The 20,525-nt window shown below is 44.8% G+C and overlaps 1 protein-coding gene across 2 annotated transcripts in view; it reads left to right on the forward strand.

The window, feature by feature from the left end:
• Positions 1-14,511: 14,511 nt before the first annotated feature.
• LOC310917875 (ligand of Numb protein X 2-like) overlaps positions 14,512-20,525 on the forward strand; it is a 28,616-nt gene continuing 22,602 nt past the window's right edge. Inside the window, exon 1 of one of the 2 annotated variants that reach the window (XM_083876478.1) lies at positions 14,512-14,647. The gene's annotated coding sequence lies outside the window, so the exon portion shown is untranslated. Of the gene's footprint in view, positions 14,648-19,040; positions 19,224-20,525 lie in introns of those variants that run through there. The other variant, XM_083876477.1, reaches the window with a different exon arrangement.

Here is a 20,525-nt window from a genome sequence, read left to right on the forward strand (position 1 = left end):
TGGACATCTATTTCAATTAATTACCCCCCTTAGCCAGCTACATGAGGTATTCAATACCTAGATTTCATTTCTGGTCATTTCAAGAAGTTGGGCAAATATTGTTTTGTGGCAGCTGAAAATTATAAATATTGAGTGTGCTGTTGACACTACATTGTGGGCAAGGACAGGACCCAAAATTCTAAATTTGCCATATTCATTTACCTTAAGGGGGTCTGCAGATGTCACAGAAACTGCTAAAAACACCAGCATTAAAGTTACTTTTAAAACATTTAAAAGTTGTAATATTTTCAACACACATACTGAGGAAATAGCTTTGGTGATCTGGGTGAGACTTTTGGGGATGGAAATGTGAAAATCACAGAACTGCGTTTCAGGATTGAAATTTTGAAGTCAAAGCACTTCGGTGTGAGTGTTGTTTTGGGGAGGATGAGGGAGGTTAAAGAAAGGTATAGAAAGTGTCAAGCCAAGAAACACTAAATTTTTTTTCTACCCTTGTCTGGTAAGCCCATAATAAATGCATTACTGGATCAATACCTAAACAGGTATTTCCCATTTCTGTTTTCTCTCTTTCAAAGGAACAGAAAGTAGTTTGCAGTTCCAACGTGACTTAGAGTGGGATACTGGATGAGATATTAATATCCTATTATGGTTTGATAACCAAATAGGAGTGTGAGGGGGCCAGTAGTTTTGGCTGGAGGAGAGAAATCCCACTGTCTGCCTTGCTAATGACACAGCTCTGTCTGTCTCTGAGTTCTGACAGGGGTATCATTTACCTCCCTCCCTTAATCTGATGGGAACCTTTTGATCTCAGCTGGATCTGGCCCCTCAGTTTACAAAGCAGCGTTAAAGACTGATAAAGCCTCCTAAAAAAAAAAAAATCATTAAAATCAGAAGACTCTAGAAAAGAAGCCAAGTGATCAAATCAAAATCAAAAATCTGCAATCTCGCTGAGATTTTGAATCCAGGAAAGAAGAGGCTGAGGTGAGCTCTAGTTATGTCTGACTCTAAATATGAATAAGAGCAGCAAAGCCAAGCCAAGTGCACAACTTCCCTCCTGGAAAGAGAAAATCCAAATCTATTTGTTTAACAGACTTCTCAATCTGCAGACTGGCAAACTCTTACGGCTGGGTTGGATTTGTAACCCACCAGGTATTTTCCCCAGCTACCTTTCACAGTGTGACAGAGCTATCAGGGGAAGGAAGCAGATCACATTTCTCCAGAAAAGCATTTTGAAATGGTTCTTTTTGACAGAATTGGGAATACAATGGAATTTTGGGCCTGCAGCATAAACTGCAAAGCTGTGATTGATAATTCACAGCCAATACCAACCAGACATTCCAGAGGGAATTCCAGTTTGATGCAACATCCCTGGCGGTGCTGCCCCAGGAATCGCTGTCTCACGAGGTGACACATCCAAGCCAGTCACCAGAAATCCCCAGGTGTCAAGGACAGGAAAGGAAATCCAGCTGTGTTGTTTTTCCTCCTCAGCTCAGCTGTTACCCCATTCATGGGGCTGTGGGATGAGTCTCTCCAAGGACTGACACCTACCGAGCACTGCCTGGCTCTTGTTTCCGACCTCCAAAGGATTATTTATGGCAAACATAGAAAATAAACACAATAATTTACTATTTTATATGCAGCCCTACTGTGTGATTTTGTCCTGTCTTCTGTGCTGTTTGCTCAGTGACAGCTTTGATGTTCTGGATGGGTCTGATGCTGCTACAGAACCGGAGGCACCAGGTTTTGCTTTAGACACTTGTTGTTGGAGTCCAGGACATCCCTTTGGATGAGCTGGGACTGGGGAAAGGGAATTTGAGCCCTGGGCAGGGGGTGTGGAGCTGGTCCAGGGGGGTTGGAGACCTTGGCACAGCCCAGGAAGACACTGAGTTTGATCTCAGCCCATGGGAGAAACTTCCAGCACAAGGAGAGGAATTGCAAATCACCAGGAAGTGAAAATAGTAGTTTAGCACAGTAGAACATGCAAAATTCAGTAGTTTTAGGATTCTTAGAATAGAGGTAAATGGGGGACAAGATGGTGGGATTTGGGTGGTGCCTCGTGTCCCTCTCCTTCTCCCTCATCCTCCATCCCCTGAGGTGGTGATGGCACAGGGCAGTGACAGTGGGTTGGGTCAGAGCAGAAATGACCCTTTTAGTGTGAGCCCTGGGCATTGGTACAAAATAGTAAATAACCTACACGTAACTATCTGTATAAATGTGATGTGATGCCCCATCAATGGTCAGTCCCCTCATGTCCCAGCCCTGCCCAGACCTCGGCTGGGAATGGAGAAAATTCTGAGATATCAAATAATAAACATCACAAGAAATCAGAAAACAAGGCCTTGAACACTCCGCTTCTTTGTACCAACACGACTCGGGGCTTTTAGAGGGCAAGGACTTTAAACAACCCAAATCTCGGGTGAGAAAACCAACCCGAGACTTGTCACTGAAGGAGCTGAAAGAACAACTGCCGTGGTTTTCTGTGCCTTTCCATCAATGCACAGCAGCTGCCCCTGTTATAAAGGAGCCCACAAAACATCTGTGAGGGGCCCCAGAGCAGGCAGGTGGTTCCTCTGGGCCAGAGTTAAACACAGCAGGACAATGAGGGAACTGGGGCTTGTCTTTCCTAAAAATCTGGGAGAGGGAATGCTCAGAACCAGCCCTGGGGCAAAGCACAGGCAGCACAATCTGTTCCTTCTTCCTCACCCCGAGGGGATTTCTAATCTTGATTTGCAGCTACTCTTTCTCCCAGCTAGGCTTGATGTCCACTGAATTCAAGACTCACCAAAGGGTTCAGATCCCAAGATTTCCTCTCTGAATTCCAGCTAAAAGTGGCTAAACAGGGCCTGGATTCACCTCTAGCCCAAGACAACTTTTATTTCCCAGTTTCAGAAGAGCAATTCTTCTCTGCTATTTATTTTGTGGTTGAAAAGAACCCAAAATTATTCTCTCCCTTAGATTTCTGTTGTAGAAACTTCCTCAAGAGTCTCACTGTTTATCTGTGACCCCTGGAATGTGATCTGGAATCCCATCAGCATCCCATGTTTAATGTATGGTATCAAGTGTATCAGCACTTAAAAACAAATCATAGTGTGTTTTGTCCAGGTGCTGATTGTTGGGAAAAAAAAAATTTAATTCAAGGACCTGAAAGCCAAGCAGGGAAAGAAATTATTTACAATGACAATATCACACTATGCTGAAAAATATAATATTTAGGTAGAAGAGTATTAAGAAGTTTTTAAAGTGTAAAAATGGGTATGTGGAGGTGAGGATGACTGGGAATTGTGCTCTGCACTGACAGAATCAGGACAGAGCCCAGCACAAAATGTGCCAGCAGAGGGAACTCCTACTTTACCTCTGCAGTGCTCCCAAGGGAGGGACAGCCCAGGGGACCTTCAGGGACAAACAAAGTGACTGAAGGGATGCTCACAGCTCTCCTGGCACTAAGGAGCTCCCTCAGTAATTGAGAAGGGAAAGAACACAAATCAAACATTGAAATTTCTGCCCATGATCTATAGGTTGTTTCCAAAAAGCTGCTCTTTAACCCCTCAGGATTCCAGGACAAGTAGGAGGTCACAGCTGTTACAAAACAGCTGGATTGATGGAATTATCCTCATGGACTTTTTTTTGTGCTTTGGAGCTAAAATGTTACAGGGAAGGGACTAAAAATCCAAATTTAAGTAATATTATCAGTGGATGTGCTCACAGCAATGCAGATTGGAAAAAACTATATATAAGCACTTTGCCTCCTATGCTTGTAGCACTAAATGATATGAAATAAATATGAAAATAATGCAGGCAGGAATTGATTTGAAAATAAATCGTCAAATACCTTTGCTGAAGCAGTGAAACCACGACAAAACCTGGGGATTGAGCAGGGCTCATTCTCCACAGGGCTGAGCTCAGAGTAGCCAGGATATCCCAAACCCAACCCAAACTCCTCAGGGAAAAGGGAAAGCAGGCACTGAGATTTTTTTTAATTATAAAAAAATAATTTTTTGCTGCTCCTTGCTCTCAAGCAGCTTGAGAGAAGGGAGCAGCAAGAAAGTTCATGCCTCAGCTACAACATGATCTATCCCTTTAAAACCAGCTTAAAGTTAAGCTGCAGCGTTCAGAGTAATCTAATTTTGATTTGTTGTACCCTGACTACACACGGCAAGGGCTCCAAGAGTCTTTTTCCTCCAGGGAGAGGTTTTTGACCTGCTCCTTTGCTCACAGCCACACCTGCAGTGTGCAGAAAGCAGCTCTGTTTGCAGAGGTTCTGTTGACCTTTGTGCTGGTGTCAGTATTTTTGTTTGTGCATAGACAACTAACCCAAGTTAACCCAGATTATTCTTCCTTATTTCCTTTTATTATTATTTTATTATAAACCCAAACTTTGCTTTGGGTTGCAACAATGTGATGGATTCACGCTGCTCCCTGCCAAGATCTATGGAAGCAACATCTCCATGCCAAAAAAAAAAAAAAAAAAAAAAAAAAAAAAAAAAAAAAAAAAGGAATTTCCTTGTGATGCACTTACAAAGTTGCCTTTTCAGAAATAATATTCCATAACCAATGTTTAATAATATAAAAAATTGAGTATCAAGTTGCCTTTTACCTTGCTTTGAAGCCTAAATTAACTGCTACTGTAACATCTCTGCTGCAGCTCAGGGTCAAATCAGGGGTAAAAATAGCACGTCTGGCTTGGACTTGGGGCCTTATCTGGCAAATTCTTCCCAAAATTCCACACAGGAGCCTTCCTCTCCCCAGCAGCAAATTAAACCCCTTAGGAAACTTTCTTCTTGTAAAAAGCAAGAGGAGTGCTGAGCTAATTTCCACAATTAGCAAAATCAAAAATACAAATAAAAGCGGATGTAAATAAGAATAAAAGCAGCTCCCTGAGTTCTGTTAAACCCGTTCTTTGTTGTGCTGTAGTGACTAAATTATAGTTTCTAAACCAGTAACCTGAACTGGAAACTGGGGGTCTGCCAGCAGGTAAATCTGCACATCAATATCTGCAAAGTGCTTTTTGATGATCAGGAGAAAAAGAGATTAAGAAAATGTTATGAGTAAAGAAGACAAACTTGCCAGTGGACTCATCAGCAGAGGGGAACTGCCAGGGCTGCTGAGGAATGCAACTGGGCCAGAAATCAAAAGATGTTCTGAGACAAAAAAATGTCCTGTGAGCTGCACAACCAGAAAAAAAAAAAAAAGTATCTTCAGCCACAGGAGGGGATTGCTGGGTCTGTAAGATGGAGTAGGCAGTTGAAAATACTGTTTGGGTAATTCATTTTTGGGATGTATTTTAGTCCCACAGCTGAAGAAATTCTTAACTAGCTAAACTCTGGTATGCAGATTAATAGCTTGAATATCCCTCCCTTAAGCAGGGATGTAGAATTTATGGGTTTGGCTTTTTTGCTTATTTGGTTGCTTTTTTTTTCAGGTTTTTTTTCAGGTTTTTTTCAGTTTTTGATATATAATGATCATTACATTGACCATTGAATCTTCTGAAAAATGTAGAAAAGAAAACACTATAAGTGAGTAGTGATTTCTGATCTCAAATAGATTTAATGCCAAATCATTTCCTGTCAGCAAACACTCTGGGATATAGCAGATGATATTCCCAGAGCAGGAATATCATCTCTAAGGAGGACAAACAGAGCTGCATTTCTTCTGAATTCAGAGCTGGGCTCCACATTTCAACCAAAAGGGGAAGTTAAAGTGGGCTATGGCCAAAAAAGCTGATTTAATTCATGTACTTCACTGAATATAATATGACAGATCTGTGTTCTATTTTGCCTGACATCCCTTGAGTTTTTTATTTAAATTATTATTAATTTCTGCAGTACATTTCTTATTTTCTGTGCAATAATGAGCAAAGTATTGGCACAGAGCAGGCTCTTCTCAGGTCCATCACAGGAACACCTTGGTCAAAACATAAATGAAATTTCTTCTGGTGTGATCTATTTAAAATATCTGCAGTCACAGACATATTCCAGCTGAAAGTAACTAACCATTTCAATACCAGATCTCTTAATTTTTCCTGTAAAACTATTTTTCCTTCTTTCAGCATTCTGAAGATCTCACAGGTGTGGATGACCAGGCTGGAGGCAGAAGTGCCTCATCCCAACCTCTTTTATTACCTTCAGACAGCAGAATCTTAACTCGAGCCAAGCAAATTATTCACAGCAAACCCCACCTGAGTTAGTAGCACATTTACCAGCAGGGCACGGAAGAGGCGTGTGTTTTTTGGTTTTTTTTTTCCTTATGCTAAGTCACCACTGGAATGTATTTAACGAGCTCGTTCTTCCTAAGTCATGCATAGCTTAAATTCAAGGCTGGAACTGGTCAGAACAGTCTCTGAGAGCTTTTTGACAAGATGGGGCCATAAAATACTCTCAGCCAGCGTTGTGGACTAAAGCACAAAATATTGCCATAATGCGAAGCCTTCTGATGATAGTTTACATACCTTCCTGCAAAGTCTCTCAAAAAAATCTATATTGTTTTCATTCCTCTTAGTGATGGACTTCTGTATTGACCACTGGGGTCAGAGAGTGTTCCTCTCAATGACCAATCCTTGACCAAATCCCAAATACTATATAAATAAATATGATATAAATCATAATAAACCTTCCTTCTTTTCCCTGCTTCTACCTGACGGGTGAGTGTGGTTCTTTTCGTGTCCCTAAGTGTGACAACAAAAATCCTTTGTTTCCGCAGATGATGACTTGAGGGTTCAGGGGAAGAAGTGGCAGGAAGAGAATCACCGGTGGAATGTCCTGTGTCGCACGCAGCACCTTTGTTTTTAACTTTTAATTTACCATTGCGTCTGAATTTGGCTTAATGGGGAAGCGCCACAGAGGACTTTCATTACTGCAACAATCCGTAATTATGGCCAGAGAACTCGTGTAATACATCCATCAAAAACCTCGGAAAATCTCTGGCATCTGGTCCAGAATTTCAGGTGGCAGCTCTGCGGAATTAAATTTCTCCAGAAAAGAGCCCAAAGTACAGGTTACTGAAGCGTGTAGGGTTTATAATGACTGAGTCTGCAAAACCCAGCTCCAAGCTGTGACAGAACCGTGTTCAAGTATTCCTATGAAAGGTTTATTCTATTTTTTACAGCTGTATCATTGTTGTGACACTTCAGATTTCTACTTTAGAGGTCACCTAGAAAAGCAGAAGTGATGTACAAGCACAAAGATTATGTAAAATCCCACAGTTTGGGTTGCAGTGTCCTTTCCAAAGAATCTGGGACAGCAGCACCGAAGTTGTGGCTCCTTCTCACACCATCTCCAGTGAAACTGCAGCAAGAAGAGGAAAATCAGAGCTGCAGCTCCTCTGGGATGGTGCAGAGCTCCTGACTGACAGCTAAACAAAATGTAACCTCTGGATTTGGAAACGAAGCAGCTTGGTCCAGGAATTTGACAAATAACTCACAGCAGAGGCCACAGCGGAATTATCAGAGAAGTCTTATTAATTATATAATTGTACTTGAAGCAGCTGTATCGCTTCTTTCTCTGATCTCCCCTCAGTGCAGAATGAATTCTTGTGGATTAGCTTGTTAAGAGATAATCCTATTTATTGGGTATCTGTGCTGCAAGGCAGCCTTGGCCTCCCACCCATCCAGTCGGGAATGTCTATATTTAGCTATTTTCTGCAAACAGAGCTCCAGCTGCAGCACTTAGCAATTATTTGGATGGATCTTGTTTTTCCTCGGGATATGTCTATTTTTTTTTTTTTTTTTTTTTGTGTAGACTGAAGAGTTTCACTAAAAATATGTCACTTTGCCTGAGCAGAGTTTTGAAGAAAAGTGTGTTTAACTAGTGTGGCTCCAGATCTGTGCTGGAGCTTGATGAGACTTGCAGCCATCCCACATTCCTTTGGGATGTATATTACTGTTATTAAAAATTGATTTGTAAATACCTAAAGTATTCCAGGGCAATGTTAGTAACTGAAAACTCCAGGGAGAAATGTCAAATTGTCTCAGTACATTTTGCCTCTCTAACAAAAATCTCGACATTTCCTGATATTTGAGATGCTCCTTCACTCTGTTGGAGGATGGTGCTGAACACTGTTAAATAAATGGACACTGAGCCTCTCTTCTGTTCCAGAAGTGAGTGAAAATCAGGCACCAAAGGAGCAATCCCTATGGAGATATTTTCTACATGCACATTTAAATTGCTCTGGCACCTGCTGTGCTGAAGGGCTCGCAGCAAGCTGTGGATGAAGAAGTGATGAGAGGAACCTGTCAGTTTTTATGAGTTTTAGGATCATTATCTTTATCCTTTACCATTCTTTGCACAGCTGTCACGTTCCTGGTCCCACTGCTGATGGCTGGTTTGACACTCAGGACTTGCTGCAGTCGTTTCTTGAGCCCAGGTGTGGGCTGTAAATGTAGGGCTGGGTGAAATACCACAAAAAAAGACACACCTTGAGAGATTCTGCTTTTCATAAATGGTTTGAAAGTTGTTGTGGTGGCATGAACCAAGGGGATCTCTGGTTTAGTTTTCCAAATGGAGGTGTCTTCAACACATTTTATGGCCAAGCAGCCCTGGCTGAAGCAGGACCTGGACCAAGCATTATCCTCTGGCAGACAACTCCAAATGAAAGGTGACCAAACCCCTAAACTCACACGCATTGAGCACTTTGCATTTCTGCTGGAGAAATAAAAGTGCTCTACCTATCACCTTGCAGGAATGACAGAGCAAGGCCTGAGGAGGCTCCAGGAATGCCACACTGTGCTGGGGATTCCATGGTCACTGTTCCCTTGCAGGAATGACACAGCAAGGCCTGAGGATGCTCTGGGAATGCCACACTGTGCTGGGGATTCCATGGTCACTGTTCCCTTGGAGGAATGACAGAGCAAGGCCTGAGGATGCTCTGGGAATGCCACACTGTGCTGGGGATTCCATGGTCACTGTTCCCTTGGAGGAATGACAGAGCAAGGCCTGAGGATGCTCTGGGAATGCCACGCTGTGCTGGGGATTCCATGGTCACTGCTGCTGCTCCCAGACACTCCTGGCAGGGAGTTCTCACCTCCCAGGAGCAGCACTGCAGACTTCCCGTGGCTCCTGCCTCTGCAGGAAGATCTGAGCTGGTCACAGCTCAGCTCACTTGGGACCCCCAGGGGAAGTGTTTCCTGTCAGGGACAGGATAACAGCCCTGGACACACACACAGCCTTTTCCTCTGGCCCCGCTGCCCAAGGAGCTCGTAAACACAGACAGAAAATCAGGTTTGTTTTTAACCAGTTAGCAGAACAAAAGTGGCTGGAGGTCAAATTCTAAACCCTGCAGGAACAAGTTATTTACTACTGACACTGTATCAGAGAGCAGCAGTCCCTCCCAGACACAAAACTGATAAATATTCCTGGATTGGATCAAGTCTCCTTAGTATCTGTTATCAGTTTTAAATAAGAAAATAGTGGTGTAATTACAGCTATAAAGTAAATTGAGCACCATACTTGCTATATAGAAATAATTGCTGGAAACTTGGTACCTTATCTCTTTTCTTCAAGAAATTAATAAGAGAGTCAGGCTTTTGGGCTAAGCACCACAAAGATCAAGTCCACTCCTGTAAAATAATAAAGGAGAATTCAGTGGGAGCTGAAACTGGCCTAATGAAATATTATTTTATTTATTAGTACAATATCTTTTTTTGGTAGGTGAAGTGTCTCTGAACTCTCATTGAAAATACTGCAACAGCAGCAAATATGATAAAAAGAAAGCTGAGTTGAAATATAAAAGAAATCTGCAGCATTTCAACAGTATCATTTAAAAGTTAAGGGACAGGCATCAATATTATTCACAACAGCAAACCCAGAAAGTGATTTTCTTTATGGATTTTTTAGAAATCTTTATATATTACCATATATGCTCTGCTGCAAAAAGCCAGATGGGTTTTTTCCCTTTCTAAGAAAAGCCAGATGCCCTCTTTATATCTGCCAACAGGCACTTTTCTGGAAGCAGAGAATCAGTGTGTTTACATCTAATGAAAACATCCTACAGATCCATCAAGTAAAGTACTCCAACACTGTTAATAACTGCCCACTGTTAATAAAACACCACGAGGAAAGATAATGTGAAATAGTCCTAAATCATTACTAACACATACAAGAGTCTTGTGTTTTATTTTTTAATAGTCTGTTTGTTCCCATTTATAAATTCCAGACACTGGGAGTTTGGCTATTCCCTATAAAACACAGTATGCAATGCACAGGTAGCAATAAATTGTAGCAAACATAACAAATTATTGCAAAAGCAACAAAAAAAAGTTATAGAATCTGGAAAATGAATCCAAACAAAGTGTTTGGGACCTTGGGTTGACCAGAATGTGCTTGGTGCTTCCATGGCTCTGCTTTCCCCAAAAGGGAGATTCCAGGGCATTTAATCATAAATTCCTGGGATGACTCTCTCTCCTTGTTTGTGGGATTTGTTTTTTAATTGTGTTTACATTCTTGTGTGTGGGTTGGGGATTTCGGTTTGTTTGTGATGGAACATCAAAGTTGAGTCCCAAATTAATACCGTGCAGTCGTATGTTCCTTGCACCTTCCCACAAGAGGACAGCCACACACACAGTTACTGAGTTTTATGCAACTTTACTGGGATTAAACTTATCTATAAATCTTTGTGTGATGTTTTTGCTCTCTCATCCAATTTTCCTGCTGTTATTTTCACAATTATTTTCCTTATTAAATACTTGTTTTCAGATTTTAAAAAAAAAAAATAAAGCTGCCTGAATCTTCAGAAATAAAAAAAATTCATAATCTGTAAACATATAAATTTATTCTGTTGATATTTTGATTTCTGTTTGCCAGAGAGCTGCATTTTAACCCTGACAAAAGCCCTGCACACGTGTGTGGACAATAATCTTTCCCAGACAGTGGTTACTGTACAAATCACACACAGGAAATTATCAGCAGTGAAAGCAGATAAAACTCGAACTGAGATTGCTGGATTTCATGACAGAGAGTCTCTGCAGCTCTCAAAACTACACAAGGAATTCAGCAGAGCTGCTAGTAAATAAAAACTCCTTGAGTTGTGCAGAACTTGGGTGTTTCAAAATCAGTGGTGAAGACCAGAGTGTGGGGTTTGTGAGAGGTGCCAGAGAAGGCACAGCTCACTGAGATCCTCACCAACATCAATTTAACCAAAGCCACCATTTGAGTGCTGCCCAGAAACTATTTCTCTCCCAAATATTGAGATGTTTTCCATGCAAAACACATCTGAGCTTTCTCTTCAGGTTTACTCAACACATTAACTGCCAGTGCAACAATCCAGTGGAACAATTAATTTACACTTTGCAAACTGAATATTCAGCTGTGGTTTGGGATCTTTCTTCACCACTTTAGCCACTTTGCTCTTCTGGCTGCTTCCTTAGCATTTCTAGGGAAGAATCTCATCCATTCATTCCACCTCTGAATTATAAACTATATTGGGGGAACTCCATCTGGCTTTAAAAATATACCCATTTATTTTAATTGTGTTTATATATTTAACATAAAATATATTTGTAGAGACTTTCACCTGGATTGTTTTTCAGCTGGATCAGTGTCCTGGTCTGGTTCACTGTGCAGAGCTAAGGGTTGGTGTGTCTTTTTGCCAGGACAGGAACAGGAGCAGGTAGGAACCAGTAATACAGCAAAGCCTGTGTGTCATCAACACAAGACTAATTTAAGATGTGGCTGTTATTCCCTGGGCTAAAACTCAAATTAATTTCAGTTCCTTACATTTGTGTTAGCTCTGCAGAAGAGACCTGTGCCCTCTATGAGTCCATTGAGTAGCCATGACTCAGTGGGATTCCTTTATTACAAAACCCAACCAGAATTCCAGCACGCTTATACAATAAACTTTCACCAGCTCTTAATTATGTATGGTCACACTGTCCACTCAGAAACACCTGATAAAAATCTCCAGCGAGTGCTAACTTGACAGAATTCCTCATTTTGAAGATTTGCATCCATATGAGATTTCCCTGGGGTTGGTCTCCTCAATACCCCAAGTTCACCCACACATTTCCTGTCCTCTGCCTGGAGCTGCACAGAAGAGGGAAAGGTTCTGTGCTAAGGTTTAAACCTCTCCCCTCAGGAGTTCTCCAGCTCTACAGAGCTCAGTTTAGGCTTTTCCTCTTCACAGGCCAGATTCTTCAGTAAAAATGAGTTCTGGATTAATGGGTTCAGGCTCAGCTGTGAGCTTGGGGTGCAGCCCCAGCCTGATGTCTCTGCACCAAGTTCTGGTGCTCCTGTCAGAGCTGGAAATGCACTTCCAGATTTATTCCTAAAATTTTTTTTTTTGTTCATGATGAATCTGACGGATGCTACCCAGCCTCCTCAGCCTTGCTGCTTCAGAGGAAATCCTGTCTGACCTTTAATTTATCCTAACCAAAGTCGATGGGTTTGCAATGCTGGGTCACAGTTCCCAGCTGAGCCCTACAAAAACACCTCAACTTCATGTCCTGTGGAAACATGGATCTTATGTGGGCAAAGGTGGATTGTTGGTGTGCCTTGAATCCATTAGATTTCCATTAATAATCTAAATAAAATAATGAAAGGGCCTTGCTGCTCTTTCAGTACATGGGGTACCTCCAGCAGCCTCACCTGTGCAATAGAAAAATCCTTCAGCCCCTCCTTGGAAGACTTCGACAAACAAAACCAGGGAACAGAATGAATTAATGAGGCAGCAAAGAACCAGAAAGACTCCATAGGAAATTTGACGCAAAACAGACAAATTGAATTTAAAAACTGAGATAAAATTATTGGCTTGGATTGGAAAGGACCTTAAAGATCATTCAAATAAAAGATGATCTCTTCTCTCATTTATTGAATATTATTGAATAACACAGATCCTCAGCCCTGTTAAAGCAGAGAAAGTCTTTTCAGGACATGGAAAGCACTTTTTCCTCCCTCCATTTAGATCTGTATTAGCAGCTCTGGGATATCCTAAATGATCAAATGCAGGCAGGCGTGTGCTTGTTCCATCTACACTGCATTACCTCACAGTGTACAAAGGTTCCCTTCCTAATAGATCCTCCTCTAAACCGCTGGTTTAAAGTTCTATTTTCTTTATTGTCAGAAATGTCATCTTCTTTATTACTTTATGACCCTCTATGTCTGCAGAAAGGGCAATTCCAAGGCTGTGTGATGAACAAGAGAAAGAAATTATAACCCAGGAACTATGATGGGTTGGGTTTCTTCCTTTGGGAGGAATTCCCAAGCTTGGACATAGTGCTAACACAGCTTGGAAACTTTTAAACCCCACATGGTTTGTCATTTTGCTGGTTTGAAGTGGGAGAGTTCCCAGGAGTCTCCTCAATAGGAACACTGGAACCTGGACCTACTTGGAGTTTGTACAAACAACAGGGAAATCAGCATTCCCTGGAATCCAGTGCCAATCCCTTCCCCTGAGGGGAACAGGAATGCTTTGAGGGAACAGGAATGCTTTGAGGGAACAGGAATGCTTTGAGAGGAACAGGAATGCCCTGAGGAGAGTGGGAATTGCCCCTGAGGAGGACTGGAAAGGACCTGAGGGGAGCAGCATTGCTCTGAAGGGAGCAGGGATGTCCCTGAGGGCAGCAGGATTCCCGTGAGGGCAGCAGGAATCGCCCCAAGGGCTGTGTGGGATTTTCCCGAGGGCTGTGTGGGAATTCCCACGAAAGGAAGGGAAATTGACCTGAGGGAAGAAGCAGGGATGCCCCGAGGGGATGAGGATTGCCCTGAGGGCAGAGGGATGCCCCAAAGGGAGCCGGGATGCTCGGAGGGAAAGAGGAGTGCTCTGAGGGGAGCAGGACTACCTGAGGGGGAATCGCGCTGAGGCCATGGGGATGCCCTGAGGGCAGTGGGGAGCCGAGGGGGCCAGAACATGCCCCGAGGCCATGGGGATGCCCTGAGGGCAGCGGGAAGCCAGAGCTCAGAACGTGTCCCGAGGCCATCGGGAATGCCCTGAGGGGAGCGGGGAGCCAGGGGGCCAGGACGTGCCCCGAAGCCAGGATGTGCCCCGAGGGCATCAGGGATGCCCTGAGGGCAGTGGGAAGCCGGAGGGCCACACATGCCCCGAGGCCAGCGGGGCTCCCCTGAGGGCAGCGGGCGGCGGAGGCCCGGGATGTGCCCCGAGGGGAGTGGGGATGCCCTGAGGGGAGCGGGGAGCAGGAGCCCAGGACATCCCCCGAGGCCAGAGGGGACGCCCCGAGGCCAGGGGGATGCCCTGAGGGCAGCGGGCGTTGGAGGCCCGGGATGTGCCCCCAGGGCAGGGGGATGCCCCGAGGGCAGCGGCGAGCCCAGGACATGCCCCAAGGCCAGGGGGTCGCCCCGAGGGCAGCAGGCATTGGAGGCCCGGGCTGCCCGTGCCCCAGCCCCGTGTCTCCCGTGGCGGGGCGGGCCAAGGCCGCCGGGGACGCGCGGCCCGGGGAGGCGGCGGCGGAGGAGGCGGAGGCGGTGAGGGGAGGGCCGGGCCGGGCTGAGCCGTGCCGGGCGGGCGGGCGAGTGACACCTGGGCGGCTGCGCTGCCTCCTGCTCCTCCTCTCACGTAGGTTTCGACTTTCTTCCCCGCCCGGAAACTTGGTGGAGGCGCCGCGCTCGCCGCTGGTCGCAGGCCGGGGTTGCCGCTGGGCTTCCAGCGCCTCTTCCCTGCCCGTCCCGGGGGCGAGCGAGCCCTTTCCCGGCCCCGGCGGCCGCAGGTGAGCGGGGAGCGGTGAGGAGGGTCCTGCAGGGACTGAGGAGGTGCGGGGCTCCCAGCGGGCTGAGCTTCCCTGGGGCGCTCGGGGGATGAGCTCGGGGGTCTCATCGGAGCTGAGCGCCGGAATGCCTTGAGGGGTCCCAGCGGGGCTGAAGGGATGGGGAATCCCTTATGGGGTTCGCGGGGTCCCGCGGGGCTGAGAGGATACGGGGGTCCCTGAGGGGATGGGGGGTCCCCTGAGAGAATACGGGGGTCCTTGAGGGTTTGCGGGGTCCCCTGAGGGTCCCGCCGGGCTGAGCTCGGGGGGTCTTATCGGAGCTGAGCACCGGAGAACCTTGAGGGGTCCCAGCGGGGCTGAAGGGATGGGGAATCCCTTATGGGGTTCACGGGGTCCCTGAGGGGATAGGGGGTCCCCTGAGAGGATATGGGGGTCCCTGAGGGAATGGGGGGGTCCCTGAGGGTCCCGCCGGAGCTGAGCACCGGAGAACCTTGGAGGGTCCCACTGGGGCTGAAGGGATGGGGAATCTCTTAAGGGTTTCGCGGGATCCCTGAGGGTTCACGGGGTCCCTTGAGGAAATGGGGGGTCCCTGAGGGTTTCCGGGGTCCCTGAGGGTCCCCAGGGGCTGAGCTCGGGGCTCCCCGAGGCTCCCCGTTGTCCCCACGGAGCGCTGTGGGCCGTGACCGCGGCCAATGTCCCTTATCAGTGACACGGGCAGTGCAGGTGAAGGCTGCCGGCCCCGGAGTTTAACTCCTCACCAGCTCGTACCCACCAAACTCAGTGATTTTCTGCTTCTGGGGCTCGCAGGAAGGCAGCGGGGCAAAAATGTTTTTTGCTGGGTTGACGGAGAGCGGCGAAGTCGGCGAGTTTGCTGGTAATTAATGCAAGGAGGGAAAAAAGCTTATAAATAGAAGTTGAGATAAACAAGCAAGGTGAGGATGTGGAGCTTTTGGGAATACTTTAAAAGTAAGAAGTACAGGTGATGATGATAAGGCTTAGTTGAACACAAATAGTAACCATCTATCTGGAAAGATTTTTGTATAAGAAGGTTTTTTTTTATGAGGGATGTAAAGCGGGGTGAGGCTGTGTGCTGCTGAAGGGGCGATCCTGCTCTGCTTGGCTGGGTGCACTTGTTATCTCCAGGATAATGCCAGGAGGAGAGCGGTCTGATGGAGGAGGAGCAGCCGGCTGATGCCAGTGCAGCAGGAGGTGGCAGGGACAGCGGGACTGCCCCTTTCGGTGGCACTGCAGGCTCAGTTTGCTTTAAACAACACTTTCAACTCCTTTGAGCAGTTTTTGGGACCTACTTTACCTCGGGAAAGTAAGAAATTCAAAACGAGTGCTTACCAAGCCGAAAAAGTGTCACATTTAAACTTCTACTCCAGCTTTTTAGCCAAGGCAGAAGGACCAGAACATAAAGTTTCCTGAGGAAAAACAATTCCAGCTGGAGTGCAGATATAAGTTGTAGGGGAGGTCTGTGTCTCATCAGGGACACAGGGGGGGATAATTGGGATAAAGGGGGAGGATAAGAGAAATTTCTGTCACTGTCACAGAACCCCAGAGTTGTCTTTAACTCCCAGGGGACTGAAGCAGCACAAGGTTTGGGTGTTGTGGAGAGCTGGGCTCTCCTGCAGCAGCACCAGAGCTGTACTGTGCCTTTGAGGGACGGCGCTGACGTTTGTCCTTGACGCCGCCGGAGCTCTGCTGGCGGCTCTCCAGCAAAGAGAGGGCAGATTGCACACATGGCTCCTTCAAAACAAAACTTCTTTCTCTCAAGTTGCACACTCCAAGCGGGCCTTTCACGATTTCCCTCAGCAGATGTAGTGCGTCTGCTTGCTGAAAGGGCCTAAGGCAGTGGGAATGTTTATTCCCTCCCCCCCAAAAGGGATTTGCTCTCTGGACCAGTTTATGGAGTCAGAAGAGCACCAGTGCTTGTGGAGGGCAAAACAAAGGGGTCATATGGCTGGGGATGGAGCAGGGAAATGATAAACAGGAGGCCAACCTTCTCTGGGGGCTCCCCAGCTGGAAAACTCAGCTGTGCTGGAAATCCACACCTTCACTCTGCCTAAGCATGCAAGCTGGGGGCAGATGGGATTCATTTAAATAACGGTGATACACTGGCACAAACCCCATGGGATGAACAGGAGAGGAGGATCTGTGGTGTACAGTAAAAAGGAACATCTGTTGAATTAAAAATTTCAAGTTTTTAATCAAACAATTACTGAGGGAGGTGAGCAAGAGTTAAGAAACCAACCCAACCATATGGTCTGGGGATTGAGGGCTCAAAAAGGTGGAAAAAACAGCTCCAGAAGGGGCCTGGCAGCTACATGATCTCCAAAAAAAACCTCTGAGGTTTGAAGATACCTGGTGAAAGAGGTTGAGATTGATTTTGGATAAACTCAGTGCTCCCTGAATGGCAATTCCAGTAACTCCTAGAAATTTTAATTAACGGGTTTGTAAGCTATGGTAGTGCAGTACTTCCCCAAATGTGGTTAATAAAAGAATTTACACATTTATGGGATTGTAGAGTCTGAGACTTCTATACCTAAAATAATTAACATCACTGCATAATAAAATACCTGTAGCTCACAAAACCCTCCCTGCTGTAATTTCTCTTCTCCTTGCACTGCCATATATATCTTATTTTCTGCATTAAAATAAAAACTTCCTGCTGCAGCAGCTCTGCTGATTTCACTTTTGAAAATGAAGCTGCATCATTTCATTCTGCTCGTGTGGATCTCCCCAGAGGAGTTGCAGCTGTTGCCTTACTCACAGGCCTGAATATGTTTTGCTGGTTTAATACAAAACCCTCTTGTTTGGCTTTTCCTTCTCAGTTTACTTTAGTGGTGCTGTTCATACAGTTGGTAGGAATTGCATTTGACAATCCTTCATCAGTTTATGCTCCCTGATTTATAGCACATAAAACTTGCCCTTGGCTTAGAAATTTCTTGACAGGAATGGAGTTTGAAAATATCTGGCAGTTTTTCTGATTTTTCAGATAAGAAATTGCCCATGAGTTGGTATCTCACAAGCCATCTAAAGGGTTAGAGGGGATTTAGATAAATGAGCAGTGGGAATTAACGTGCTGGTCCAGGAAAAAGCACTTAAGGCTGGAAGGAGGGGAAATGGAATAAAGCTGGACAAATTTGGAGAGGCAATCAGCTGCTTACAGGCAAAGACTTAAAATAAATAAATTAATATATATATTTATATAGTGATCCCCTAAGTGCAAATTTTGTTTGGAGACTGCAGTGTTCCTTATTTGGAATATTCTGGAAGGGAAGCACTAGAGAAGGGATTATGTATTTTTTAAAAAGTGTTGTCTGACTTTGCCTACTCTTTGCCTGTACCTTAAATCTTGCAATTTTCGTAAACAGCTGGAGCAGGGTCTCTTTGAAAGCTGATTTTCTGACAATTAAAAAGGAGTTAAAACTTTCCCTGAGGGTTCAAGGGACTCACCTGTGACATCAGTGTGGCCGTTGCTGAAAGCCCAGTAAATCATGGGCTATTTGTAAAGTTCTCACACTTATCTAAGGGTGGGAGGTTGATAACAGAGAAATTCTTCTCACCTAATAAATGCTGTTGCAGATCTCTACACAGCAAATAAACACCGGCAGCAGTCCCTGCCCTGGGAACCGAGAGCTGAGGATTTCCTCTTGTGCACCATCACAACTGATGGGGAACAAAAAATTGCCGCGCGATTATTTCGAGGAGGATACATAAAAATAAAACATAATTGCTCTCCTGGGACTTTCAGCCTTTAGGCTAAAAATCAGTTCCCTGTGAGAGCAACACCTGGGGGTGAAAACACCAGATAAAGGAGATTCCTGCCCAGTCCCTCCCCACAGCTCAGGTCGTTCACGGCCGCCTCAGGAGGAATGTGGTTGTTGCACTGATTTGGGAACAGCTCAAGGACTTTGCTCTGTCGCTTCAACTCCTTTAGCCGATGAGGCAGCCGCTCCCATTTTAAAATTATTTTTAGAACAAGGGGAAATATAATTATCAATTCACTCACATTGCAAATATGTGCCCCGCGCGGCAAGATAACAATGGGGTTTAGAGTCCTGCTGCTGGTACCAGCCTTAAATCGGGATAAGGTTTGAAAGGAAAGAAACAACATCTCAAAACAAAATGCATTTTGCAGTTTTGTTTCCCCCAGCTGCGAGGGTTGTTTGAAGTCAGGAAGATACACCAGGAGAGGCTGGATGGAACTGGATGAAAGGGCACCTTCAGTTCCATGTGCAACTGTGCAAACTCATGAACCATAACACAGATGTCTCTCTCAAACAGCAGAATATATCTCAAATCTTCTAAAAATGAGATAAATTACTGTTATATCTGTCTCTAGGGGAAGTTAATCTTAATCCAGAGGCTTTTATTTTTTTTATTGGTTTGACTTCTGCTGTTTCATGGTTTACTTAGGAGCTGTCACCTGTGGTGAAGGGCATTTCAACTACTGGTGGTTGCAGCAGCTCTGCCTACCCAGGGGCACTGGCAGAGTTTAAATTCACTTCAAACTCAGCTGCAGCTGCCCTGGGGAGCCACAGTTTGAGAAGGTTTCAGTTTTGTTTAAATGAAGGTAACTTGTTTTTTTTTTTTCTTTCTTTCCCCTTTGCTACTATCTGAGGGTGAGATGGAATGTAAAGGGGAATTACAGACTTAATTAGCTCTTAATTCAGCTTTTTTAGTTAGTGTGAACAAGCTCGGGCTGGAAAGTGCTTTGCATAAAAAGCCCTCTTAGCCCGTGGAAGGAAGTCTGAGCAGGGTAATGTGTCCTGCTGTCACCCTGCTGTCACCCTGCTGTCACCCGTGGCATCGGGCACAGGAGCTGTTGGGACACAAAAGCCACCAGGAGAAATGTGCTGGTCCCTCTGAAATGACTCTCAGCCATCCTGCCTTATGTTCATTTTGTGGAGGTTCATTTTTCCAAATGCCAAACTCTTTTAACTTTAAACAGAGCACCATTAAGAAAAATCGTGCTACTGAAACTGAGACTTGGAGCAGGTAATGAAGAGTTTTCTGCCTCTTTATCCTGCAGCAAAGCCCTAATCTGGTGTTTCTGATGTTAGAAACTGTGACTGTTGATAGGAAATGTTTCATCTCCAGGTGCAAAACTGCTTTCATGCTGCTGGATTGCTCGTGGTAAAGTTTTGTAGAAAACAAGAGTTCCTTGTTTGTGTTTTTTAACTAACTTAGAAAATGAGTTATTTCATGCTTAAGGCTGAGAGTAGCCAAGATTGTTTTCTTTTAACTGAAATTAATTTTAACGTAGCACTTTGATAGAATGTGATAAAGATTAAAGCTCTGTAGGAGTTTCTCACAAGGCAGCAGGGCTTAGAGCTACAGAAATACCTTTTGTTTCCCAAAAGCAAGAGTCTCTCTCTTCCCGCCTCCTCCCTTCTCACGTTACTTTTAAATATCTCTGATGTGACCACCCTGGTGAGGATATTCAAACAACATAAAACATCCAGTTATATAAAATACAGTGCACAGTCTCCTGTATCCTTTGGAATTGCTGGGAAAGCATTGCCTGGCTCTGACCTGTGTGACAAATCCAGATCACAAATGGACAGCGGTGTGCAGCTTTGCTTTCATCTCTCTCTGTATAAAGAAGGAATTTGGAGGTAGGCACACAGACAGTGGTGAGGTTACAGCATCTGATACTCATTTATAGCCTTTAGACACTCGATCTTTATTTACCTCGTGTTCCCAGAGGCAAATGCAGCTCTTTGGAAAGTGACTGTGCTCCCAGATATTCAGATGAACCCAAATCTTAACATCACATCTCCTAATCCCTCTTTGTTTGGTCTTGGGCTTTTTGTTTGAGTTGCAGGAGAAGCTTTGGTTATTAATTACTGATTAAATCATTAAATAATAGCAC

The sequence above is a fragment of the Zosterops lateralis genome (assembly GCF_965231275.1).
Source record: "Zosterops lateralis genome assembly, chromosome: 21".
NCBI lineage: Eukaryota > Metazoa > Chordata > Aves > Passeriformes > Zosteropidae > Zosterops > Zosterops lateralis.